Raw genomic sequence first — 10021 nt, forward strand, 5'->3', positions numbered from 1 at the left:
CCAGTTAGCTCAATTGGTTAGAGTGTGGTGTTATAACACCAAGGTCAAGGGTTGAGATCCCTGTACTGACCAGCCACCAAAAATAAAAAAGTTCCAGTCTCAGATTCCAGGAATGAAATAAAAAATGTTATTCATTTAGAAATATGTTTCACTTTTTTACCTAACAAATTCAGCAATATTTTGCTTATTAAATGTGGTAAGAATACAGCACCAAAGAAACAAACCATCAGTGGAACTATTTATTCTCAACACATAGAAAAGCAATTTTCATAAAACATAAATAGGACCTAGTGACATAGTTACCTGTCATGTTGCAGTAAACTTTCAGAGGCCCCAAAGGTCCACTGCCATCAGGATCTATCCAGTAGTAATTTGACGTCTGGCCCAGGTGTTTGTAGGCTTCGCAGGAAGGCTCGTAGATAGCTGGAATGAAATATCCTACGTGAGCACAGCACAACACAGATGCCTCCCCAGGTAAATGCCCCCATAACACATCAAATGCTGGCAAATCACTGTTTAAGCGTATTTCCTCTTGTTAGAATGAACATTGTTTTTTTCTCTAATTTAAGTTCATGACTTGGTTCTATCTCTAAAAGTGCTTCTGACCTAACGAACAGAGATTGTGAGGTGAGGTCTAGATTTATAGTTGGGGAAAGGACTCCAACCATCAATAGATTGTTAAACAAGTGTAATGTTTATTTCGTTGGGGCTCATAATCATTGAAAAAACATTTAACTTACAGTTATTTATAGATATCATATCCTTACTCTAAAAGGCTTTATTCTGAGAAGTCATAAATATTGGCTGTTTCATTGGGCTATCAACTAAGAGATACAAGAAATTTCCAGCACCCCCCACCCCTGCCACACATGCACACACAAACATATTTTTTGCATATTTAGTATAAATTTTCCACAAATAGTATGTGGTTTCTAATCTTCCTTTATCTCAGAAAAAAGTAGAAAAAAGAAATTTCCCTGAGTCATTTTGTTTGTTACAGGTGCTTTAATTACATCAAATCTAGTTTGTGTAGAAAACCCCAATGTTCATGTAATTAAATTATAGGTTATTTTCCATTATTTTCCTTTGTCATTTTGTTTGTTACAGGTGCTTTAATTACATCAAATCTAGTCTGTGTAGAAAACCCCAATGTTCATGTAATTAAATTATAGGTTATTTTCCATTATTTTCCTTTTTGTGTTCACGCTCATGACAAATTTCTTTTTCTCACAGAGACTGCACCTGTTTTCAGAAGTACAAAATGGACATTTACATATCTGCTTTGTAGTTAGAACATCTAAAATGCTATTGAGAAAACTTTTTTAAAACAGCTCTATACTGATATTTATGGAGAATATGAAAGCTCTCTTCACAAAGCTAAGAAATATTTCTGGTAAAAGTCTGTCTATCTGATATGCACACACTGGAATCTTTGGGTAAAGTGCACTGGAGTGATACTTCCAGGATCTGTCGTGTGTTACATTATGAAATAGGAGGTTTGATTCTAGGACCTCCCTTTTTTACCTTCTTCTCTAACAAGTTCTCTGTGCCTTGCTTGGCTTTCTGTGGTTTTCTTGATATAAGGATGTTAGATCTTCCATTCTATTTCATTTCAACAACAACACACCAGAGGAAAACATTTCTACAATTCTTTGATATACTTCTTCCTTCCTCCCTTCCTTTTGCAAGTAGTTATTGAGTGCCTACGGTGTGCTTGGCAGTGGGGTCGTCACTGCCAATACAGCTGTGAACAACACAGACCTCTAGAGCAGGGTTTTTCACGGATTATTTTGGTTTTGTTTGTGTATAAAGTGCTATCAGAAGAGGATGTGTCTAGAAAGGTCAGCAGAGCCTATCCATCTTCTGCTCCAGAGTAATTACTATCATGCCTGCTTTCAATCTCCTAAGTATCTTACTGAGATAAGAAATTAAATGATTGCTCTAATTTTGAACATGATACCAAGCAGAATATTGTAAGAAAAGGTAGGGAAAAGTATTTTTGAACTTGAAGCAGCAAGATGCTGTAATTAGATGTAGGCTTTAGAAAGAAAACTCCATGTAGAAAACTGATAGATTTTAGGGAAGTGATTCAAAATGTAAAGAGAGGATTTTTGGCATTTGTGGCCCATAGGCCAGATGGAAGATGACCAGCACTTGAACTAAAGCAACGTGACAAAGGATAAAGTAGATGGGACTGATTCAAGTGCTTTTAAGATCAACAGGACACAGAGGGAGTTAGGAACAATCTAAACTCACAATCCCTTAAAATAAACTAACTGCCTTACTAATTTTTCATAGCCTCTACACAGATTATTACAATTTTTATGTATAGCTTAAAATAAGATGTCAGGTTCAGATTCTAAAGTCTTCCTTTAAGTCCCTATGGCTGGTCTGCCATTAAAACCTTTCACCTTTTTTTTTTTATTATTAAAGCATAATTGGTTATACATACTTGTGGGGTACAGAGTTGAATATCAATACCTGAGTACAACATAAGGTGATCAAATTGGGATAATTAGTACGTTCATCATTACACAATGTAGTCATTCTTTGTAGCCCTTTCCTCGCTCACCCCCCTCTCCTCCCTGTTTCCCACCTCTGGTTACAGTTCCGTTCTCTACTTTTGAAAGCTCAACACATTATTATTTAGTAATTCATCATTCTTATTTCCTTCTGCCAAAACCCCAGTCATTGCCCTTATCACGTGGTAACTGGTTTACAATAATCACCCTGTTAATTGATCGTTCTACCCAAATATCTCTTTACTTTTCACTAAAGTATACTTTCTAATTAACATTAGTATAGTCTCAAAACATCACTTTCATTATGTTCAAAAATGTGTTAATGTTTCTTCAATATCTATGACTTTATGTCACGGATCATCATCTCTGCATAGAGGAACTACCATAATCCTAATAGGTCTTTCATGGTTTCTGCAACTTGCCCATGTAAACCGTGTGCTCTGGTCAGGCAACATTGCCTCAGGAGCTCGCTTAACTCATGCTCTTAACTCATGCTCGCTTAACTCAATCCCTTTCTGGGATTGCTTTTATCTGAAACACACTACAAGTCTCTTTCTCAATCTACAAAGCTCTCAGCCAGAGTCAGTAATTAAGGCAGAAGTGGTAAGAGACTTGGCTCTGTGGTTAAACAGACTTGAGTTCAGATTTTCACTCCACATAATACTACTTATATAACATTGGCAAAGTTACCTAACCTCATTTAGACTTGTCTGGAGAATAAATATAATAGGTGGTGTTATGAGGGTTATAGGAAACAATCCACATAGTTTGAATTACATAGTGTCTGACCCATGGTAAGCAAAGAATAGGTGGCATTTTTGGCATTTTTATTGTCAACATTTAATTGTTATTTAGGTCCCATTCAAATTCCTCTTTCTTAAGGAGACTCTCTCTAATCAATGTCTGTATTGTTGTACAATGCAGGGCACTCATTGCTTATCTCATGTACTGTAATACTTGGTTACAGTTGATTTAGAATTGACAGACTATTGTTAATTGAATTTCACATATGAAAATGTTGTTTCCTGATAGGACTGCGAATCACCAGGAGGGCAGGAGCTGTGAAATGTGGTTTTCTTTTCTACTGCATATAATCTAACATGATAGATGTTTAAGGAAAAGTACCAGAACTGAATTTAAAAACTTATTTTGTTCTTCATCTTATTCTGATTTTGACAAAGGATTATTAGTTGGCTAACCAGAGAAGCATATGCATATTATAGCATGACAGAATGGTGTTTGTAGGTAACTACTGCATTTCTAGGTAAGGATATAGGCATTTTAACAAAGGGTATATGCAGACCTTAACCCAAGTAATTAACTAGTAATAGATGTTGAAGGCATGTGGATATGGGAAATTGGTTAATCAAGAAATTTTTCTCTTTTTCTGTAAAGTGTAACAATTCTTCTGCTTGTCTTTAACCAATGACAAGACTACTAGCTGTTTTTGCCTCATCAACACGAATAGGATATCAGGTACCTCAGTCAAACTTGTGCATGTTTGAACATCACCTAGAGGGCCTGATAAGACAGGGTTTCCTGGGCCTCACCCTGAAGAGTCTGACTCAGTAGACAATTTGTTGTTAAAACAGATCCCAAGTGATGCTGGTGCTGCAGGTCCTCAGACTACATTTTAAGAATCATGAAAATAAAAAAATTAACTCAAGAAACGTAGACTAATTTTTAAATTTACATTTAAATATCAATAAAAAGTAGGTTACTGAAAGGCAATACAGTAAAATTTTAAATATGATAAGTTTAGAATGCTACCTCACTTCACTCAAAATAATAAAAATGAAATGAGATTCAAAACTTTAAATAAAAATACAATGTTCAAGGAAATATACTTGTATGAATGAAAATGTTTGAAAAGAAATACACCTAAACAGTAACTGTGGTTATCTTTGAGCAGTAAGGTTATGAGTGTTTACAAACTTTTCATACTTTTCTGTATCTCCCACAGCATTTTATAATGTGCATATGTAATGTCACTTTATTATTAAACATACACCTTCAAAGTATGTATCTGGAATCACGACCTGAGGCAAAATGGCAAGGATAGAGGTGATATAGTAAAATTGAATGAGTTTTAAAATATAAGGAATTGAGGGATTTTAGTTCAAATATCCTGTCTGCCACTTACTCTCTAGAAACTCTCCTTAACCTTTGTTTTTTAAAACTGTAAATTGAAGGCAGTAATACCTCCTTCACCAAGTTATTGTGAAGATGAAATGAAATCGCACACTTTGTAAACTAAAAAGAATTGAGTATATTTAATCTTTTATGCAGAGAATGAGCTAATGAAAGTGTTTGCCCTGCACGCCCCAGCCAGTTAGCTCTGTGCCCAGTGGAATCCTAGCTGAGTTGCACAGTTTTTGCACATCGAGCCCCAGGAGATGACATAACACAACGGCTAAGGCAATAACCACTGAAAAATGAGATGGGTCTGAGCCATCATCAATATTGGAGTTTTGCCAGTAGACGGCTGAAGAACAGAAAGGCAATTGGGCTGATGGCAAAATAAATAGACTCATCAAGTCCATTGATTTATTGGTAAAGTAATTTTTCTCTGTTGCAACTCCAAGTCCCAAATAAAAGGTCTCATATTATTCTATAAATCTATAAATAAATCTCAACTGTTCAGATATTACTGTTAAACACATTACCTTGAATTACAAAGCATGTAAAAACTCAGAAAGTGACAAATCCTAAATATCTTACTCATTTTCACTAAACAATGAATGTTGTCTGTGTGGCACCATATGATATGTACAATGGAAAATGATAAAGTACTATTCTTGTCTTAGTTTCCTATTGCTGCTATAACAAATGACTGAATGCTCGTAACTTACAATAACTCAAATTTATTATCTTACAGTTGTGGAGATAATAATACATTTAATAATAATGACACAGTCCTGGTCAAAAGTTTGAAGTGGGGTTCACTGGACTAAATTCAAGGTGTCAGTAGGGCTGTGTTCCTTCTGAAAACTGTAGGGAAGAACCCATTCTCTTGCCCTTCCTGGGCTGCAGAGGGCACACGCAGTTCTTGGCTTATTGCCCTGTTCCTCATCTTCAAAGCCAGCAATGTCTGGTGAATCTCTTTTGTGATGCATCACTCTTATTCTCTGCTTTCATTATTGCATCTCTTTCTCTGTTTTAAGGGAGCCCTGTGATTACAGTAGCCATACCAAATAATCTGAATTGATCCCCTCAAGGGAAGTCCCTTAACTTAATCACAAAGTCGCCTTGTCATATAAGATACACAGGTTCCATGGAGGAGGACATGAACATGTTTGGTCATGGGGGCATTATTTTCTCTATTATAACTATATAAAAATAATATGATTGCTCTATTTAGAGAGCAACTTTTATCAAGCACCCAACGTGTTCTCAGTATTGCTGGTTAACAAAAGAAATATTAAGCAGAATAATAAAGAACGATGGAAGAAACAGAACTATATAAAAATAATATGATTTCTCTATTTAGAGAGCAACTTTTATCAAGCACCCAACGTGCTCTCAGTATTGCTGGTTAACAAAAGAAATATTAAGCAGAATAATAAAGAACGATGGAAGAAAGAAGTCCAGTTTTTGCACTGAACTTTAAAGGCTTCTACAGCCATGTAGGTTATGGCCATCAGTAGAACACTATACAACATATGCATCCTCTGCCACCCAGCCCAGCTGGGGACAAGAAGAAAGAAGGGCTGTTAAAGCTGTGCTGTCTGCTCACATGCAGACACAGCACGAAGCCTCTGCAGGACGCTGAATCAGTGGCAGAGAGAGAAGAGTAAAGGGTTTAAGAGCAGAAATGTGCAGCAGGACTCATGCACTGGGAGGTAAAGCATGACTTAAAGAATGGTTAGGATAGGGGGAGAAACATAAAGGGGGAGCTGTCCCCAAGGAGAAGAGCCAGAGCTCCGTGGATGCTGATGGAGTCTCTCGTGCCCCTTCCTCCACCTCAGGCTTGGAGAGAGGCAGTTAGCGTGTGGCGTACAACCTTCTTGTTATACCTTGAAAAGCGTGTGGATCACTAGAAGTGGCTAAGGATTAACCATGTTAGAAAATTAATCATAAGTCAAAAATGAACATATACAGAAAGGTTAACTTTGGAACATCGTAAGCAGTCTTCCTGATTGCACAGAAGAGGAAAAAGTTCACTTCTAAGGACTTGATATAAAACTGGAAAATGCATAAAATAACTTTATACTTCATTTGCTGATAAATTATATAACACGACATTCTGGAGTATCAATAGTTTATGAATGCCTTCACTTTCCTGCTCTCTTATATTGGAGGTGGCCACGTGTTTACCAAATACTTGTACTCATTTCATGTAGGGACCATGTTTTAAGATGCTAAAAAGGGATAATGGTTTACTGGAAGCTTTACCTCTGAATGAATAAAGAAACCTTTTAATATAAAACATGGGGGTACCAGCAAAATAGTACTTATGGGGCATATTTGGGTTTGCGATGTTCAGTTTAGAATGGTCTCTGAGGCCCTCCTTATTTTCGTGGTCTCTTTTTCACTAAATCACCTTCTGATCTTAATCCAGCTGTCAAAAACAATTTTCTCTATTGGAAAGAGATATTTCTCATTTGAAACTATGAAATTGACTTTCTGATCTCAATTAGGCTCTAGTGAATTTGGTTGGAGAAACTAGTTTTCCCAGAATCTAATTATTCCTGTTAAGGTAACTACTGAGGTTTGTGTACCTCCAAGCTGAAAATCCAGAGGCGCCAATGACTTTGAGACTTTCCTCCGAGAATGCTCCCTAATTCTAGGACCATACAATTATTTTTAATTAGCACAACGTATGCTTCACAATACCGAAGTCTCATTAACACTTGAATATTAACCTCATATGTTTTCTGTCTCTCTGGATTTTTTTTCAAGCTTGAATGAATGCCCTGAGTAAACTGCATTATTTCCCCTAGGATCTATTGTCTTGTTATTGGCACACAGCAAATGATGATGGTAGAGAGAGAGTGGGGTTTTAAACAGGTTTTCTGCATGCTAATATTGTGTCATGCTCTTTCCATGAATATAATTTCTGCATGAAATGGTATTTATTATAGCCCCTTAATGTGTTCATTTACCTGTCCCAGTCTCAAGGGGAAAGGGTAATTTAGGAGGGAAAAGAAGAAAAAGTTTTGATTTCCTGTTAAAAGAGCAACAGCTTGTAGTTCTATTACTTCACAAGTCCTTCAAGTTTTTTTTTTTTTTTGTAAATTAGAGCAAAATCTACTTTTACTATTTTATTTCTACTCTCTCTGTTAAAAGAGCAACAGCTTGTAGTTCTATTACTTCACAAGTCCTTCAAGTTGTTTTTTTTTTTTTTTTGTAAATTAGAGCAAAATCTACTTTTACTATTTTATTTCTACTCTCTCCCTTTCCCACACCTGTCCCATTTCTTCCTTTTGTTTGTTCTTTCCCAAGTCCTTCCATTATTTGCATTGGCTGCAAAGCACTAGATTAAAGAAAACAATAATGTATACTTTGCAACACTAGTCACAAAACTAGAACTCTTTGTCTCTATATCATTATGGCTTCCATATTCCTTTGTGATGTCAATATCCATTCTCTGTATTCTTTGACCTTCACTCCAGAGAATAGCAAATTGTCCTGTATTACATGACTAAACCTGAACAATGCTACTTGTATTTTTACTTAGCATTCGTTTTCGGTTATAGAAGACCACAAAAGGGGTAAAAGCCTACAAAACCAAATGGATATACTTCAAACTTGTGCTTCCTCATTTTAATAGGTCTTCACGATGGAGCTCAGCAACACTACTCATCCCTTGCTCAGATCCTATGGAGGTTGCCAGTGTTGTCTCTTTATCTATCTACTTCATCTCCCATTCCCATCTCTAATCTTCCCCCTCTCATTTTCACTGTGTCCCAATAAGACTAAGAATACTGACTTAAATTGTGATAGCACCTATATTTTCCTTCTTCAGTATAACTCTGGACGAGACAGATCCTTCCTCTTTTCCTGTTACTGATTAATTAATTAAGTTATTAATACTTAGTAATGTGGTACTAGTATCTGGCACTATGCCTTGTACTAGGGATAAAAAGTTAAATGTCATAGATCCTAGAGCTGGGACATTTGCTATCTAATATGTGGGCAGGCATGTTAACAGGTAAAATACTGTATGATTTGCTAAATGTGATCAAAAAGTATAAAACAAAGCACTCAGAGACTTTAGATAAATAGTTGAATAACTTGATTCAGCACAGGCTGGAGAGGTTTTACTTGTGAAGTCATTTCAAGCTGAGTCTCAAAGGATGGAAAGGAATTTGCAAGGAAGAAGAAAGGACCAAAGAGAGAAAGACCCCTTCTCACTGTTTTTCCCAATGACAAGGTATCCCGTGTCCTCAGATAATTTAGGATAATGGTATTTTTTTCTTCTTTCTTTTTTCCATTGCTTCCATCTTCTCTGTTAGTCTGGGCTGATCTTTTCTCTCTCGGTTGAGGGGGAACAGAAAGAAAATATGCATGCCACACACTGGTCCCATTTCTTAATCCAGCTTAGGTGATAGAGTTTGGATATGTTTATCCCCGTGAGACTCATGTTGAAATCTGATCCTTAATGTGTCGGTGCTGGGAGGAATTGGGTCACGGGCGGTGGTGGAGGATCCCTCATGAATAGATTGGTGGAGGAGGGGCGGGTAGTGAGTGAGCTCTCACTCTATTAGTTCCCGGGAGAGCTGGATGGAAAAGGAGCCTGGCGCCTCCCCCACCCTCTTGCTTCCTCTCTCCACGTGATCTCCTTGCACCCTCCTGCTGCCCACCATGAGTAGAAGCAGCCTGAGGCCTGCACCAGATGCAGCTGTCCCAGAATCGTGAGCCAAATAAACTTTTTTCTTCATAAATGACCCAGGCTCACCTATTCTGTTATAGCAACACCAGGGGAACTTCTGCTTTTTCACCACCTGCACTTTAACCCCTCAAGTCAGAGTGTTATCACTGCTGCCTCAAGGTCAAGATTGCCAGAATGTTCTTGAGGCTGGCTGGTTAGCTCAGTTGGTTAGAGTGCAGCCTTATAACATCCAGGTTATGGGTTCGGAACCCCGTGCGCCAGACACACACACACACACACACACACACACACACACACACACACACACACACACACAAGAATGCCATTGATATCTATCACTGACTTTCACTAAGTCCCCATTCTCTGTGATTTTAGTAGACTCTGTCATTGTTGGCTGTCTCCTTGCTGAAAGGTATCCTTCTCTTGGTCTCTGTGCTCTTACATTTATGTTTTCTCCTGCCTCTTTGACCATCCTTCTTGTGTCCTTCACCGTCATGTTCTGCTCCTGGCCTGAAGAGAGAGCTATTTTCTGAGGCTTTTCCCCAAAACTCTGTCTCTGCCATCTGCTCAGAGCAATTCATTAACTTGTCTGAAATTGTTCACGTAGGAAAGGGAAGAGCCAGGATTTGAACAAAGGATTTCTGACTACACGGTTCCTCCTCTT

General features: G+C 37.5%; 1 long non-coding RNA gene across 1 annotated transcript in view; it reads right to left on the bottom strand.

Moving 5' to 3' along the window:
- Nucleotides 1–10021, bottom strand: part of LOC103592122 — a 118191-nt gene that overhangs the window by 50848 nt on the left and 57322 nt on the right. Inside the window, exon 2 of the long non-coding RNA XR_550642.1 lies at nucleotides 304–423. This is a non-coding gene — a long non-coding RNA (uncharacterized LOC103592122). The remainder of the gene's footprint in view (nucleotides 1–303; nucleotides 424–10021) is intronic.

The sequence above is a fragment of the Galeopterus variegatus genome, unplaced genomic scaffold (assembly GCF_000696425.1).
Source record: "Galeopterus variegatus unplaced genomic scaffold, G_variegatus-3.0.2 Scaffold1093, whole genome shotgun sequence".
Taxonomy (NCBI): Eukaryota; Metazoa; Chordata; class Mammalia; order Dermoptera; family Cynocephalidae; genus Galeopterus; species Galeopterus variegatus.